Source organism: Ranitomeya variabilis, chromosome 1, assembly GCF_051348905.1.
Source record: "Ranitomeya variabilis isolate aRanVar5 chromosome 1, aRanVar5.hap1, whole genome shotgun sequence".
In the NCBI taxonomy this organism is placed as follows: domain Eukaryota; kingdom Metazoa; phylum Chordata; class Amphibia; order Anura; family Dendrobatidae; genus Ranitomeya; species Ranitomeya variabilis.
In genome coordinates, this window is record NC_135232.1 from 33,122,172 (window position 1) to 33,140,334 (window position 18,163).

General features: G+C 46.2%; 1 protein-coding gene and 1 long non-coding RNA gene across 2 annotated transcripts in view; one reads left to right on the top strand and one right to left on the bottom strand.

The window, feature by feature from the left end:
* The window catches only part of LOC143804128 (class I histocompatibility antigen, F10 alpha chain-like), a 604,087-nt gene that overhangs the window by 136,068 nt on the left and 449,856 nt on the right, over positions 1 to 18,163 (bottom strand). The window lies entirely within an intron of this gene.
* On the top strand, positions 4,511 to 9,726 carry LOC143804101 (uncharacterized). Its single transcript, XR_013220969.1, has 2 exons — positions 4,511 to 5,236; positions 8,347 to 9,726. It is a non-coding gene; the product is annotated as an uncharacterized LOC143804101 (long non-coding RNA).

The window sequence follows — 18,163 nt, forward strand, 5'->3', positions numbered from 1 at the left end:
TTCCACAGATACAAGTGATATAATGGCCAGATATCGTGTTATTCCTCAGATACAAGTGATATAATGGCCAGATATCGTGTTATTCCACAGATACAAGTGATATAATGGCCAGATATCGTGTTATTCCTCAGATACAAGTGATATAATGGCCAGATATCGTGTTATTCCTCAGATACAAGTGATATAATGGCCAGATATCGTGTTATTCCTCAGATACAAGTGATATAATGGCCAGATATCGTGTTATTCCTCAGATACAAGTGATATAATGGCCAGATATCGTGTTATTCCTCAGATACAAGTGATATAATGGCCAGATATCGTGTTATTCCTCAGATACAAGTGATATAATGGCCAGATATCGTGTTATTCCTCAGATACAAGTGATATAATGACCAGATATCATGTTATTCCTCAGATACAAGTAATGTAATGGCCAGATATCGTGTTATTCCTCAGATACAAGTAATATAATGGCCAGATATTGTGTTATTTATTAGATACAAGTGATATACTGACCAGATATCATGTTATTCCTCAGATACAAGTAATATAATGGCCAGATATCGTGTTATTCCTCAGATACAAGTGATATAATGACCAGATATCATGTTATTCCTCAGGTGCAAGTGATATAATGGCCAGATATCGTGTTATTCATTAGATACAAGTGATATAATGGCCAGATATCGTGTTATTCCTCAGATACAAGTGATATAATGGCCAGATATCGTGTTATTCCTCAGATACAAGTGATATAATGGCCAGATATCGTGTTATTCCTCAGATACAAGTGATATAATGGCCAGATATCGTGTTATTCCTCAGATACAAGTGATATAATGACCAGATATCGTGTTATTCCTCAGGAGCAAGTGATATAATGGCCAGATATCGTGTTATTCATTAGATACAAGTGATATAATGGCCAGATATCGTGTTATTCCTCAGATACAAGTGATATAATGGCCAGATATCGTGTTATTCCTCAGGTACAAGTGATATAATGGCCAGAGATTGTGTTATTCCTCAGATACAAGTGATATAATGGCCAGATATCGTGTTATTCCTCAGATACAAGTGATATAATGGCCAGATATCGTGTTATTCCTCAGATACAAGTGATATAATGGCTAGATATCGTGTTATTCATTAGATACAAGTGACATAATGGCTAGATATCGTGTTATTCATTAGACACTAGTGATATAATGGCCAGATATCGTGTTATTCCTCAGGTACAAGTGATATAATGGCCAGATATTGTGTTATTCATTAGATACAAGTGATATAATGGCCAGATATCGTGTTATTCCTCCGGTACAAGTGATATAATGGCCAGATATCGTGTTATTCCTCAGATACAAGTGATATAATAGCCAGATATCGTGTTATTCCTCAGGTACAAGTGATATAATGGCCAGATATCGTGTTATTCCTCAGATACAATTGATATAATGGCCAGATATCGTGTTATTCATTAGATACAAGTGATATAGTGACCAGATATTGTGTTATTCCTCAGATACAAGTGATATAATGGCCAGATATCGTGTTATTCCACAGATACAAGTGATATAATGGCCAGATATCGTGTTATTCCTCAGATACAAGTGATATAATGGCCAGATATCGTGTTATTCCTCAGATACAAGTGATATAATGGCCGTATATCGTGTTATTCCTCAGGTACAAGTGATATAATGGCCAGATATCGTGTTATTCCTCAGATACAAGTGATGTAATGGCCAGATATCGTGTTATTCCTCAGATACAAGTGATATAATGGCTAGATATCATGTTATTCATTAGACACAAGTGATATAATGGCCAGATATCGTGTTATTCCTCAGGTACAAGTGATATAATGGCCAGATATTGTGTTATTCATTAGATACAAGTGATATAATGGCCAGATATCCTGTTATTCCTCAGGTACAAGTGATATAATGGCCAGATATCGTGTTATTCCTCAGGTACAGGTGATATAATGGCCAGATATCGTGTTATTCCTCAGATACAAGTGATATAATGGCCAGATATCGTGTTATTCCGAAGGTACAAGTGATATAATGGCCAGATATCGAGTTATTCATTAGATACAAGTGATATAATGGCCAGATATCGTATTATTCCTCAGATACAAGTGATATAATGGCCAGATATCGTGTTATTCCTCAGGTACAAGTGATATAATGGCTAGATATCGTGTTATTCCACAGATACAAGTGATATAATGGCCAGATATCGTGTTATTCCTCAGATACAAGTGATATAATGGCCAGAGATTGTGTTATTCCTCAGATACAAGTGATATAATGGCCAGAGATCGTGTTATTCCTCAGATACAAGTGATATAATGGCCAGAGATCGTGTTATTCCTCAGATACAAGTGATATCATGACCAGATATTGTGTTATTCCTCAGATACAAGTGATATAATGGCCAGAGATCGTGTTATTCCTCAGGTACAAGTGATATAATGGCCAGAGATCGTGTTATTCCACAGATACAAGTGATATAATGGTAGGCACGGCACTGTATAAGGAACGTGCCTCTGACTGCAGAGCTCCTAAGGGACAGCTAGAGGGGAAATCTGTGCAGTGCCAAATTCCCCCCTCCCACTACCTCCCCCAGGTGAGGTCATGATTGGGACGCCCAGCGGACCAACCGGGGAGAAGAGGTGAGTCAGGCCACACCCTCAGGGGTTAAATTCTAGTGACGGGGCCAGGTTCTCCCTCTTTCTCCCCGGCTGACCCTTGGAAGCTGTTGTCCCTGCAGCCATGTCCGAAGCTTTGTTTGAGGCCTGCGGCGGAGAGCAGCACAGGAAGGTGAGGAATGGTTAAGAGATTTTGCATCCAGCCTGGGGACTCACCTCCCTGTGCCCTCTCAGGACCCACTGACTGCACCGCAGGCCTCTTCCCTTCCCCAGGGGCGCCATCCGTTCCCAGGCTGCAGTCGTCTCACACAGCCTCTGGGCCCCCATCCCTTCCCGTGCCGCTGAGTTCGTCGGCCCTGCATGTTCCCGCGCTCCTTCGGGCCCCCACCGCTTTGCCCGGCCCCACACTCCAGCCCGGACCGCTGGCCTCCCCTTCATCCCTCGGGCTCCAGTCTTGCTCCGGGCTCTCCCCCTGCCATAGAGGCTTCGCTACCCGGTCCCCGCTCACCTCCTCCCCCATGCTGTCCACCGCTCCCATGGCTGCAGCTGTGGGAGGCAGGCAGGCGCGCCGCTCGGTCCTCCCACCCCCCGGAGCGTCTTCATGTTGGCGGCGGTCCGGCGCTCCCGACCCGATGTGCCCCCCCCCGCTCCCGCTCCATCTGTCGCTGCTGCGGGGGGGGCGCCATGCAGGGGCCGCTGTCTGGGTGTTTCAGGTCCCGGCTTCAGGCAGCCAGCGGGCCCTGCATCGCGATCTGGCGAAGCCCCGCCCACTTCCGGTTTGCGGGCACAAACTTCCGGTCCTGCAGCTGGAGCTCTGCTAGCTCCCTCTCCCTTCTCCTCGGTGCCCAGGCCTAATTACATGACAGGCCAGGACCGAGCTACGCTGCGCAGCGCCGCACCGGCCCCAACCACTCCGGTTCTACACTACCGTGGACCTCCGGCCAGCCCACTCCTGGCCCGCAATGTCCCCCCCAGCAGGCACATCAGCGTTGCCTGGGCCGGGGGGGCGGGGGGTCAGGGGCCAGAGCCCACCACATGGCCGCAGAGCGCGATGACCGGTCTAACCGGACCGGCCAGCGCGCTCTGCAGCCAGGAGAGTGCGCACCAAGCATGCACACAGTCGCACCAAGCACGAACATAACTACAATAAATTACGCGCCACCAACACCCCCGGCATGGGACCGCCAAGCCCCGCCCACTTACTCCCCGGAAAGCAGCAGCGCAGCGTTAGCCTGTGGGGGCCCCAACCCGCCAAATCGGTCGGGGGGCGCCTCACAGACAGCGCTCACTAGCCCCCCGTGCCAGTACCCACCACCGAGCGCTGGACCGGCCCCTGCCAGAACAGGACTGCACCACCGTGGGCCTCTGGCCAGCCCACCCCTTGCCCGCCATGTCCCCCCAGCAGGCACATCGGCGTTGCCTGTGCGGGGGAGCAGGCGGTCGGGGGCCAGAGCCACGAACACGGCCGCGGAGCATGATGACTGGTCTATCGAGACCAGCCAGCACGCTCCGCAGCCAGGAATGTACGCGCCAAAACACGCACACGGTCGCACCAAACACTAACACAGCTGCAATAAATTACGCGCCCCCAACACCCCCATGCTCCCAAACGCAAATCGCAGACAGTTTCCTATCTGTCCCCGCCCTTCTGCGCTCACCCTGCGGTGCCAGCCTAATAGTCTCCGCACCTTCCCTGCCCTACTCCCTGCACCGCCACTCACGCCCCACGGCCAAGGTAACGTCCCCCCTACTCCCGAGGTAAATGCACCTAACGCAACCCCGATACAGGGCGATCACAGGCATAGATGCCGCAGATCGTCCTCACCCTCATCAGTAGACTCCCACCACCGTTCCCGCCGTCCCTCTAGCTGTCGGCATTCCCACTCCAGACGCCGACACCACTCACACAGGAGCCATCCACAACTGGCTCAGAGACATCGGGGAGTTACAACGGGCGGTACCGGTCGCATGCCGAAAGGCGGCGGTCTCACCGGACACCCAGAGCGGGTACCCGGTGGGAACAGACACTGACACCCCCCGTTACGGACCAGGCAGAGATCGGAGCCCCAATAGCCTCTCGTCCTCGAGCACACGACAGAGGTCATCCGTCACGTGCTCCGTCCTGGGCTGACGTACGGGGAGACATGCCATACGTACCTCCCCGGTCCACCAGCCAGCACCGAACCATCAAAACAATAGAAGCCGGAGCACCTCCCTCTCCAGGGGACGCTCGGCACCAGACACAATGCAGCAGAATACATCCCCATCCTCGAGCACACGACAGAGGTCATCCGTCACGTGCTCCATCCTGGGCTGACGCACGGGGAGACACGCCATACGTACCTCCCCGGTCCACCAGCCAGCACCGAACCATCAAAACAATAGAAGCCGGAGCACCTCCCTCTCCAGGGGACGCTCGGCACCAGACACAATGCAGCAGAAGACATCCCCGTGCCACGGCGCTGGCCGCTGGCACGCCATCTTCATCCTCCTGGGCGGGCGGCCAGCACCAGGACAGCGCCACGGCAGGAGCCAGAGTACCTCCGTCCGGAGACACTCGGCCCGCATCTGACAGCGGTGAGTTCTTTGATATCGGTGAGCACTCTACAACACAAAATGCGGGAGAAAGCGAGCTGGCAGCCGCTATTAAGACCCTAGTTCAGCAGTTGACACGCCCAGGCGTACCAACTGACACTAGCACCACCCAAGCAGCTAGTCTGCACAAGGATGCATTTTTCTGTGGTGTTAGCCCACTGGGAGCGCACGTTGAGTTAGAGACAAAGCAAAAAATTTGGGATAATGCTGGCGTAGATAAATGGTCACTGTTATCGGCCGACCAACAGTCCGTGGACAAGGAAAGGAGAATAGGCGAGCGGTTACAGCGGCGGAACTGCTATATTTCGGTTCTAAAAACTGCTTTTATATCCCTTTTAAACCCAGACCCTTGCCAAACTATTGCAAATAATTTAAAATCACCCAGAACGTTGTTCCGAATTATTTATTTACCAAGATCTAATATATAATTCATCCCGCGCGTTTACAAGATAAGGGCAAACCAAAAATAGCGCAAACGATGAATAACTGGCTTCAGGCTTTCGCGTTTCTCGGCTGTATCATGGGCCAAAAGCACTCAGAACGCTGTTCCGAACTATTTATCTATCAGGCCCTAATCTATAATTCATATAAGTGTCACGGCGGGTCTGCATGGAAACGGTACGACGAGGAGTTCCGCAGGCGGCTGGCCTTGCAACCAGACTTGGGCTGGGGAGTGAAAGCGATGGACGTATGGTTACGATTCATGCTGTCCCAAAAAAACAGCCCCTCTTTTGATCAGCGACCACTTATCACTCAGCAACAGCAGGCCAGAATACAGGGGTCGGACGCGGACATGGGGCCGGCTTACTTTTTAACGACGGATACTGCCGCTTCCAAGGGTCCTGTAAATATAGACACGAATGCTCCTCCTGCGGAGGTGGACACCCTGCATTCAGGTGTACCCGCCAAGCAAAACAGAGCGCCTGCGACGTTTAAACCACGGTGAACTTAACCGCAATGGCCCATGGCTAAACCGTTATCCCAATAAGAAGCGGCGCAGCAACCTCATTTCTGCTTTAAATACGGCTTCTATATCCCCTTCGAGCACAGTCCCAAGTTTAAATCAGCACGCGAATTCCCAAGATTTTCAAAAAGGAGTAGAACTAGGCTCGATGGCGGGCCCATTAAAATCATTGTGTGCTCCATCGCTGACTGACAGCCTGAGTGAATCTTCACCCAGGGCTACCAGCCAGTCCAACCAACGGGAGCCGGTTTTCATCCTTCAACCGAAGGGTTTACAAATGAGCTACACAGGAGTCGGAGTTCCTCCGTTGGCGGATGTCACTCCTCCTGCGACACGCAATCGGTGTGCATGGTATGATCACTAAGGAATTAATGCCGAAAAAGGTGGTTACTTGAATCGATGCCAAAAAAGGCGGTTAATACAGTTATGACGAATCAATGATAAAGCAATGCCGAACGGGCTTTTACGGCAAATGAGAATAAACTACACTGGAGTAGGAGTTCCTCCATCAATGGGAGTCACTCTGCCAGAAGCAGATAGCGGTGAGTGTTTTCATTTTGGCGAACTCAATGGTCCGGCGGACGGTGGAACAAGCGTCCCTGAGGTGGACTTTACGAATGGGTGAAATATGGTTTCATAATGCGGGCAATGAATACAGGTCCACGGGAATATGCTCAGAGGACAGTAAATGAGATTATTTATGGACTTGACATCATACATGCGTTATGGCGCGGGGGACGCCAAACAAAGATTTAGGCCTAAGGGTCGGTGGAAATATTGCAGATGGTTTTGCGGCAATCTACAAGGACCAGTGGTGAAAAGGCCAATGGCCTGAACTATGGACCACGGCCGCATGGGGCCGTGACCCAGCACTGGTAGAGATCTTGGCATCGAGCCATGGGGGCTCAATTGGAAAATACGAACATCCGATTTCTAACCAAACAGCTGAGAACAGCAATAGCTCTAAACAGCATGCCCTCTTCTTCTCAGCCAGCACTCGCGCTGTTGCGCCACCTAGCACTATTATGCCTCAAACACAACATCTGGTGCCGTTACAGCATCTGTAGATGATAAAATTGTTAACTCTTTGTTATCTTCCGATTGGCAGGCATTCAAACTCTTCCTCCCCAAGGCGCAAACATCGGGCCTACAATGTCCTCCTTCCCTCTTGGACATGGTGGCCAATCACTGATGCCCGTGATCCGTGCTTCAGTGACACCGGCTACTTGGCAGGTTTACGGTAAGGCGTGGGAGGAGTGGTGCTCACTAACTCAAGGAACGCCAGTCGACAGGTGCGAACGGGCGAGATGCGACGTCTTTGTAGAACTCTTAGAACGGCTCAGGCGTAGAGGTGCGTCAGGGACATTAGCGTACCGTTATTTATCGGGAATAGCCTTCTTCTCTCAGCTGCTGGGGTGGATGGACATAACCAAATATTTTCTCATCAAACAAGCCGTTAAAGGCTGGAAAGGGCTCCAACCTAGTCAGGAATGCCGTCGCCCAGTTTCCTTAAAGCTACTGCACGACGTAGTTGCAATATCTTCATCAGTGTGCAAGTCACAATACGAGGCAACGCTGATATCTGCAGCGTTCGCAATCGCCTTCTTCGGGGCGCTTCGCATCAGTGAATTAGCGCCGCAGTCAAAAAAAAAAAAAAAAAAAAAAAAAACATCAGTAGGCGGTTTAATCAACGAAGACCTCGTCATATGCAGCGAAGCTCTGCACATTGGAGTATGTAGATCCAAACGCGACCCCACCGGGAGGGGGACATGGATTGGTCAAGGCGTCAGACGGCCCCTATATGCCCGCTAAAAATAGTTAAACACTATACGATGGTCATACATCCGGGTAGATTTTTTCTTTCAAACAACGATGGGTCCCCTCTTACAAAATATCAATTTCAAGCGATTTTTACACAGTGCCTAGAGGCGGTCGGCGTGGCTCAAAAAAAAAAAAAAAAAAAAAAAAAAAAATATGGGACACATTCCTTCCGAATAGGGGCGGCTACCGAAACAGCTAGAGCGGGGGTATCGGAAGTTGAGGTGCAGAGAATGGGCCGCTGGAAATCCGCATGCTTCGCAAGATACATAAGACCAGACCTGCTTTAACACTTTTTTGTCTCTTACAGGCAGCTGTAGGTCCACAGTCCGGGTAGTGGGGCATTCTTTTGTCTACCGGGCGCGCAAAAGGGCCAAACTGAGGCCGGGCGGAATCAAGTTTGGCTTCCCGAATCTGGAAGTCAACTAGAGAGGCATCAGAGGGCTCCGGTGGCGGCAGATCTTCCCGGAGATGGTCGACATCACGAAGAGGGCCAAGGGGCCGGTGGTTCTGGTCCTACATGCCGGAGGCAATGATTTTGGGAAGCGGAAAGGGGCCGAGCTGTACACAGTAATGTCAACAGACATCGATCGCTTTGTCTGTTTATTACCAGATATGGCGGTGGTGTGGTCCGAGATAATACCTCGAGCGGTCTGGCACGGAGCTAAGGACGTAAAAGCCATTGAAAATGCAAGAAAAAGGATTAACACAAAGATGTCGAAGTTTGTGTGAGAAAAGTACGACATTGTGGTTCGACACCAAGAGTGAGAAGGGAACAATTTTGCTTTGCTAAGACTGGATGGCATCCACCTCACGGACATCGGGCTCAACATAAGTTTGGAGGGTTTGCGGGATGGTGTTGAACAGGCTCTAAGGATGTTGTGTGGGGGTCGGAGTCTTGTGTAGGTAATACACATGATCCTCCGTGGCGGTAGGTAGAGGGGGGCAAAGGTTCGTGACCTCTCATCGGCTTGCTGGCCCAGCGGTCATCGGCTGGGGCCTTCAGCAATGAGTGCGTCGCGATGTGTAATTGCCTTTCTCTACTTTGCAAATAATAAAACTGTGACCGACCTGTTCAACCCATCCAGGATTGTCGGTGTCTTATTACGGAATGGTGGGACGGGGGGAAGGCACTGGTTACGACACACGGGTCTCTGCAGTCTGGTAGGCACGGCACTGTATAAGGAACGTGCCTCTGACTGCAGAGCTCCTAAGGGACAGCTAGAGGGGAAATCTGTGCAGTGCCAAATTCCCCCCTCCCACTACCTCCCCCAGGTGAGGTCATGATTGGGACGCCCAGCGGACCAACCGGGGAGAAGAGGTGAGTCAGGCCACACCCTCAGGGGTTAAATTCTAGTGACGGGGCCAGGTTCTCCCTCTTTCTCCCCGGCTGACCCTTGGAAGCTGTTGTCCCACCCTCCCTCCCTTATAAACTGGTAAATGTACTGTGCAATTACTGTTAAAATGTTTTGAATTTTAAATTTAAAAAAAAAAAAAAAAAAAAAATGATGATTTTTTTCTTTATATACGTCACAGCGGTAGGTAGAGGGGGGCAAAGGTTCGTGACCTCTCATCGGCTTGCTGGCCCAGCGGTCATCGGCTGGGGCCTTCAGCAATGAGTGCGTCGCGATGTGTAATTGCCTTTCTCTACTTTGCAAATAATAAAACTGTGACCGACCTGTTCAACCCATCCAGGATTGTCGGTGTCTTATTACGGAATGGTGGGACGGGGGGAAGGCACTGGTTACGACACACGGGTCTCTGCAGTCTGGCCAGATATCGTGTTATTCCTCAGATACAAGTGATATAATGGCCAGATATCGTGTTATTCCACAGATACAAGTGATATAATGGCCAGATATCGTGTTATTCCTCAGATACAAGTGATATAATGGCCAGATATCGTGTTATTCCTCAGATACAAGTGATATAATGGCCAGATATCGTGTTATTCCTCAGATACAAGTGATATAATGGCCAGATATCGTGTTATTCCTCAGATACAAGTGATATAATGGCCAGATATCGTGTTATTCCTCAGATACAAGTGATATAATGGCCAGATATCGTGTTATTCCTCAGACACAAGTGATATAATGGCCAGATATCGTGTTATTCCACAGATACAAGTGATATAATGGCCAGATATCGTGTTATTCCTCAGATACAAGTGATATAATGGCCAGATATCGTGTTATTCCTCAGATACAAGTGATATAATGGCCAGATATCGTGTTATTCCTCAGATACAAGTGATATAATGGCCAGATATCGTGTTATTCCTCAGATACAAGTGATATAATGGCCAGATATCGTGTTATTCCTCAGATACAAGTGATATAATGACCAGATATCGTGTTATTCCTCAGATACAAGTAATATAATGGCCAGATATCGTGTTATTCCTCAGATACAAGTGATATAATGACCAGATATCGTGTTATTCCTCAGATACAAGTAATATAATGGCCAGATATTGTGTTATTTATTAGATACAAGTGATATAATGGCCAGATATCGTGTTATTCCTCAGATACAAGTGATATAATGGCCAGATATTGTGTTATTCATTAGATACAAGTGACATAATGGCCAGATATCGTGTTATTCCTCAGGTACAAGTGATATAATGGCCAGATATTGTGTTATTCATTAGATACAAGTGATATAATGGCCAGATATCGTGTTATTCCTCAGGTACAAGTGATATAGTGACCAGATATTGTGTTATTCCTCAGATACAAGTGATATAATGGCCAGATATCGTGTTATTCCTCAGATACAAGTGATATAATGGCCAGATATCGTGTTATTCATTAGATACAAGTGATATAATGGCCAGATATCATGTTATTCCTCAGATACAAGTGATATAATGGCCAGATATCGTGTTATTCCTCACATACAAGTGATATAATGGCCGGATATCATGTTATTCCTCAGATACAAGTGATGTAATGGCCAGATATCGTGTTATTCCTCAGATTCAAGTGATATAATGGCCAGATATCGTGTTATTCCTCAGATACAAGTGATATAATGACCAGTTATCGTGTTATTCCTCAGATACAAGTAATATAATGGCCAGATATCGTGTTATTCCTCAGATACAAGTGATATAATGACCAGATATCGTGTTATTCCTCAGATACAAGTAATATAATGGCCAGATATTGTGTTATTTATTAGATACAAGTGATATAATGGCCAGATATCGTGTTATTCCTCAGATACAAGTGATATAATGGCCAGATATTGTGTTATTCATTAGATACAAGTGACATAATGGCCAGATATCGTGTTATTCCTCAGGTACAAGTGATATAATGGCCAGATATTGTGTTATTCATTAGATACAAGTGATATAATGGCCAGATATCGTGTTATTCCTCAGGTACAAGTGATATAGTGACCAGATATTGTGTTATTCCTCAGATACAAGTGATATAATGGCCAGATATCGTGTTATTCCTCAGATACAAGTGATATAATGGCCAGATATCGTGTTATTCATTAGATACAACTGATATAGTGACCAGATATTGTGTTATTCCTCAGATACAAGTGATATAATGGCCAGAGATCGTGTTATTCATTAGATACAAGTGATATAATGGCCAGATATCATGTTATTCCTCAGATACAAGTGATATAATGGCCAGATATCGTGTTATTCCTCACATACAAGTAATATAATGGCCGGATATCATGTTATTCCTCAGATACAAGTGATGTAATGGCCAGATATCGTGTTATTCCTCAGATACAAGTGATATAATGGCCAGATATCGTGTTATTCATTAGATACAAGTGATATAATGACCAGATATCATGTTATTCCTCAGATACAAGTGATATAATGGCCAGATATCGTGTTATTCCTCAGACACAAGTGATATAATGGCCAGATATCGTGTTATTCCACAGATACAAGTGATATAATGGCCAGATATCGTGTTATTCCTCAGATACAAGTGATATAATGGCCAGATATCGTGTTATTCCTCAGATACAAGTGATATAATGGCCAGATATCGTGTTATTCCTCAGATACAAGTGATATAATGGCCAGATATCGTGTTATTCCTCAGATACAAGTGATATAATGGCCAGATATCGTGTTATTCCTCAGATACAAGTGATATAATGACCAGATATCATGTTATTCCTCAGATACAAGTAATATAATGGCCAGATATCGTGTTATTCCTCAGATACAAGTGATATAATGACCAGATATCGTGTTATTCCTCAGATACAAGTAATATAATGGCCAGATATCGTGTTATTTATTAGATACAAGTGATATAATGGCCAGATATTGTGTTATTCATTAGATACAAGTGACATAATGGCCAGATATCGTTTTATTCCTCAGGTACAAGTGATATAATGGCCAGATATTGTGTTATTCATTAGATACAAGTGATATAATGGCCAGATATCGTGTTATTCCTCAGGTACAAGTGATATAGTGACCAGATATTGTGTTATTCCTCAGATACAAGTGATATAATGGCCAGATATCGTGTTATTCCTCAGATACAAGTGATATAATGGCCAGATATCGTGTTATTCATTAGATACAAGTGATATAGTGACCAGATATTGTGTTATTCCTGAGATACAAGTGATATAATGGCCAGATATCGTGTTATTCATTAGATACAAGTGATATAATGGCCAGATATCATGTTATTCCTCAGATACAAGTGATATAATGGCCAGATATCGTGTTATTCCTCACATACAAGTAATATAATGGCCGGATATCATGTTATTCCTCAGATACAAGTGATGTAATGGCCAGATATCGTGTTATTCCTCAGATACAAGTGATATAATGGCCAGATATCGTGTTATTCCTCAGATACAAGTGATATAATGGCCAGATATCGTGTTATTCCTCAGATACAAGTGATATAATGGCCAGATATCGTGTTATTCCTCAGATACAAGTGATATAATGGCCAGATATCGTGTTATTCCTCAGATACAAGTGATATAATGGCCAGATATCGTGTTATTCCTCAGATACAAGTGATATAATGGCCAGATATCGTGTTATTCCTCAGATACAAGTGATATAATGACCAGATATCGTGTTATTCCTCAGATACAAGTAATATAATGGCCAGATATTGTGTTATTTATTAGATACAAGTGATATAATGGCCAGATATCGTGTTATTCCTCAGATACAAGTGATATAATGGCCAGATATTGTGTTATTCATTAGATACAAGTGACATAATGGCCAGATATCGTGTTATTCCTCAGGTACAAGTGATATAATGGCCAGATATTGTGTTATTCATTAGATACAAGTGATATAATGGCCAGATATCGTGTTATTCCTCAGGTACAAGTGATATAGTGACCAGATATTGTGTTATTCCTCAGATACAAGTGATATAATGGCCAGATATCGTGTTATTCCTCAGATACAAGTGATATAATGGCCAGATATCGTGTTATTCATTAGATACAAGTGATATAGTGACCAGATATTGTGTTATTTCTCAGATACAAGTGATATAATGGCCAGATATCGTGTTATTCATTAGATACAAGTGACATAATGGCCAGATATCATGTTATTCCTCAGATACAAGTGATATAATGGCCAGATATCGTGTTATTCCTCACATACAAGTAATATAATGGCCGGATATCATGTTATTCCTCAGATACAAGTGATGTAATGGCCAGATATCACGTTATTCCTCAGATACAAGTGATATAATGGCCAGATATCGTGTTATTCATTAGATACAAGTGATATAATGACCAGATATCATGTTATTCCTCAGATACAAGTGATATAATGACCAGATATCGTGTTATTCCTCAGATACAAGTGATATAATGACCAGATATCGTGTTATTCCTCAGATACAAGTGATATAATGACCAGATATCGTGTTATTCCTCAGATACAAGTAATATAATGGCCAGATATCGTGTTATTCCTCAGATACAAGTGATATAATGACCAGATATCATGTTATTCCTCAGATACAAGTAATATAATGGCCAGATATTGTGTTATTCATTAGATACAAGTGATATAATGGCTAGATATCGTGTTATTCCTCAGATACAAGTGATATAATGGCTAGATATCGTGTTATTCATTAGACACAAGTGATATAATGGCCAGATATCGTGTTATTCCTCAGGTACAAGTGATATAATGGCCAGATATTGTGTTATTCATTAGATACAAGTGATATAATGGCCAGATATTGTGTTATTCATTAGATACAAGTGATATAATGGCCAGATATCGTGTTATTCCTCAGATACAAGTGATGTAATGGCCAGATATCGTGTTATTCCTCAGATACAAGTGATATAATGGCCAGATATCGTGTTATTCCTCAAATACAAGTAATATAATGGCCAGATATCGTGTTATTCCTCAGATACAAGTGATATAATGACCAGATATCGTGTTATTCCTCAGATACAAGTAATATAATGGCCAGATGTCACGATATGGTATGAAATATCATAAGTTAGTTTTCTTGCTAGCATGCGGGGGCTAAACCCCCCCTCTCTCTGGTTCTCTTTCCTTCCCTGTGTTTCTATCTGTCTGTGTAGAAGAGCTTGCCTTGTGGGGGAGTTTTATTGACGGAAGGTATTTACGACGGTCATAGCTGCAAGGGAAATTTGTGTTAGCAGGAACTGTTAGAGAAACTTCTAGAATCATGAAAGTCTTTTGTTCCATTTTTGTAAGATATTACGCAAACCGTTTACGTTAAAAACACGAAAATAGATGTTCTTATTCTCTCTCGGTGCATCTATCAATGACTCTAATCACAGGCTTGTAGCTCCCTCTGGTGAAGAAGTAGGGATTGCTCTGTAAATAATAGGACATATTTGATCTCATAAGAAAGCTCATGTTAATACAAGCTGAATGCTGGGTGTGCTATGATTCTGATATGTACTGGAACGGAGTTATAAGCATTAGACCAATTTGTATTCAAAGTACTCAGACTGAAAGGTAGGAGGATCTGGAAAAGCCAGCCCTTTCTGTGATGTCACTAGCTGTAGGTCTTAAGTTTGTGGCCAGATCCCCAGCTCTTTCTTCTTGTCTTTTCCTGTGAGGCCTGAGCAGCACGACAAATGAGCTGGGATGTCTGGTTGCCTGCAATGCAATGATCTGAGAATATGTGAGTGTTATCTTTTCTTCATTTAATCCTTTTATTTTCATAATTACCTTGTACATATTTGCAATTGTCTCATTTGTAACATCTTTGTGAAATATTTTATAAACACTGCCTAAAAATCATTTATGGGGTATACTCTTTAATACTAGTTCGTTCTTCCTGCCCTAAACCGTACCCTGTCTCTGAAGGGAATTACGCTACTATTTTGGGGGTTAGCAGCCGAACCCGTTTAATCGGCGCTGGTGGCAGCTTACCGTGTGCCGGCTGTTGGGGGGTCACTGTAGCGACTGCGGCTTGATAATTATTGTTCCTGCCTGAGTGGGAGTAGTTATCGCGTTGCTGTAGTGCGCCCAATAGCCAGTACATAGCAGGCAGCCTTTCTGGCGACTAATTACCCCAGGTGCAGTACCTAATCTGACCTGAGAGTAAGGGGGGCGCCAGAGAGCTGCAAGTGTTAAGTGGAACTGTAAGCGGGATAGACACAAATCCCTGCAGTTCATGGTATATTGAAGAGCAGTGGGATACCTAAAATAAGCCCCTGCTGTAAACAAGAGGTCAGTAGCCTCGTGTGTGTTTTTTTCATCACATTGTGGCAGTGGAGGGATAACAGGATAAGCCCCCCTGCACATGTGATAGCCGTCTGCTGGTCTAAAGTCACCCCAATCCGTGACATATTGTGGGCAGCGGCTAAGGGATCTTGACAGTCACGGTGTGAATCGTGACATATTGGTGGCAAGGCGGTGGGATATTAGAGCATTAGTGATTTGGTTTGAGCAATCAGTCCTCTCACTAAAAACTTGCAGAAAGTTCTTGCGAGAACTCTGCGCAAATAAGTTTGGAGAACGAACTCAGTGTTTATTAGTTGTGAGACAATTGTGTACTGTTAATTATCCCCTCCTTTTTCTTCGTTTTTCTATCCTATCTTTTATTTGGCAACCATGGTTGTGCTGGGAGAAACCTTTTATGAGCAGCAGACCAAAGACACCCTTGTGGCCTTGTGCAAGTCACAGCACATTGACTATGCAAACAAAAACAAAAGTGAACTGGTCGCAGCCCTGATGCAATGGGAAGCCGCTCTAGACCACTCACAGGGCCCAGAAGCCGCAGATGCCAGCACCCGCGAACATGGTGCTGCAGCAGAGGTCCAACCACTGAATGCTGGCCCTGTTAGCAATCCGGGCGAATTGGATCCCCACCTGCAGGCGGCCTTGAAAGAATTCCCCACTGACGACCATGAGGGACGTCGGCAGCTGATTCAGCAATACCGGCAGGAGGCTGAGGCCCGAGCTGAGCGAGAGGCCCAGCGAGCCGAGCGAGAGGCCCAAGCGCAGCGGGAGTACCAGCTGCAGATGGCCCGACTGCAAATGCAGGGGTCGTCCCAGTCCAGTCGTGAGCCCAGCAGCGCTCAGACACCAAAGCCCCGGCCCGACCACTTTCCTGTTATGGAAAAGGATGGGGACTTGGACACTTTTCTGCGGGCCTTTGAGAAGGCCTGCAGACAGTACCAGCTGCCTACACAAGAATGGGCACGGTACCTGACACCAGGGCTGAGAGGAAAAGCTCTGGAGGCGTTTGCTGTCCTCCCTCAAGAACAAGATGGTGACTATGAGGCCATCAAGCAGGCTCTCATAGCTAAGTACCAGCTTACACCCGAGGTGTACCGTAAAAAGTTTCGGACCCTCCTACGTGGCCCACACGACAGTTACAGTGATGTGGTGCATAGACTGGGGACCCACTTTGACCAGTGGACCCAAGGACTGTCAGTGACCACCTTTACACAGCTGCGAGACCTGATGATCAAAGACCAGTTCTTCCGTCTTTGCCCAACTGAAGTGCGACAGTTCGTGATGGACAGAGAACCCAACGATGTGACGAAAGCAGCGCAGATTGCCGATGCCTATGAGGCCAACCGTAGATCGGAAGTGCGGAAGCCAGTCACCACCAGCTGGAGAGGGGGTAAGCCTGCAGCCAACGCCAGTACCCCTGCCAGCCAACACACCAGAGGTCCTGTCCCCGTGGCCAACAGCACCAGACCTACCACCGAACTTCGCCAGTGTTACCACTGCAGGCAGACTGGACACCTCAGTCACCAATGTCCAGCCAAGCAGAAGAACCCCTCATCCCAGGCCCCAGGGCCTAATGCAGCTGTTCTTTTGGTGGGTGGTGTGGTTGGGAGGGTGTGTGACAACGTACAGCCCGTCACTGTGGGAGGTCGTGTTGCTACAGGCCTCAAGGACACCGGGGCTGAACGAACCCTCATCCGACCCGAACTGGCGGCCTCTGAAGAAATCATTCCGGGGAAAACCCTAACTGTCACTGGGATTGGGGGCATCAGCTGTCCCTTACCGATGGCCCGGGTTTTTATTGATTGGGGTGCCGGGAGCGGGGTGAAGGAAGTGGGGCTGTCTGATAATTTGCCCACTGATGTTTTGTTGGGGACTGATTTGGGGAGGTTGGTTGCATACTTCGTGGATGACCCTCCTCCCCAATCTACTAATGAGGGTAAAGTTAACCCTGATGATGATGATGATGGGAAATCGCATGTGTTACCTGACCATGCTTTATCTTGTAGTGATGCATCTGTTAACCATTTTTTCCCTAGGATTGATGGTGAAAATGTTGTACCTGTGCCAACTGTATCTGATAATAATGTTTCTGTGAGAGTTGATGTGTCCATAGGTACAGGAGTGCTCAGCCACGTCGCTCTGCGGAGTGAGACGGCTGAGGAACCCCTAGCAGGGGCAAGTGTCGGTGCTACAAGAAATGGGGAGATACATGGGAACCGTGAGCAAGGTGATGCCATGAAATTGACCAGTGCCACCGAGGAAGGTAACTGGCCCCTAAGTAGCAATGCTCCTGAGGTAATGGGGGAGGATGGGGAGGTAGAGCCCATAGCAGCGTCAGCTGATGGGTCTGTAGAAACCCCCGGGGAGACAGCCTACGTAGCTGCTG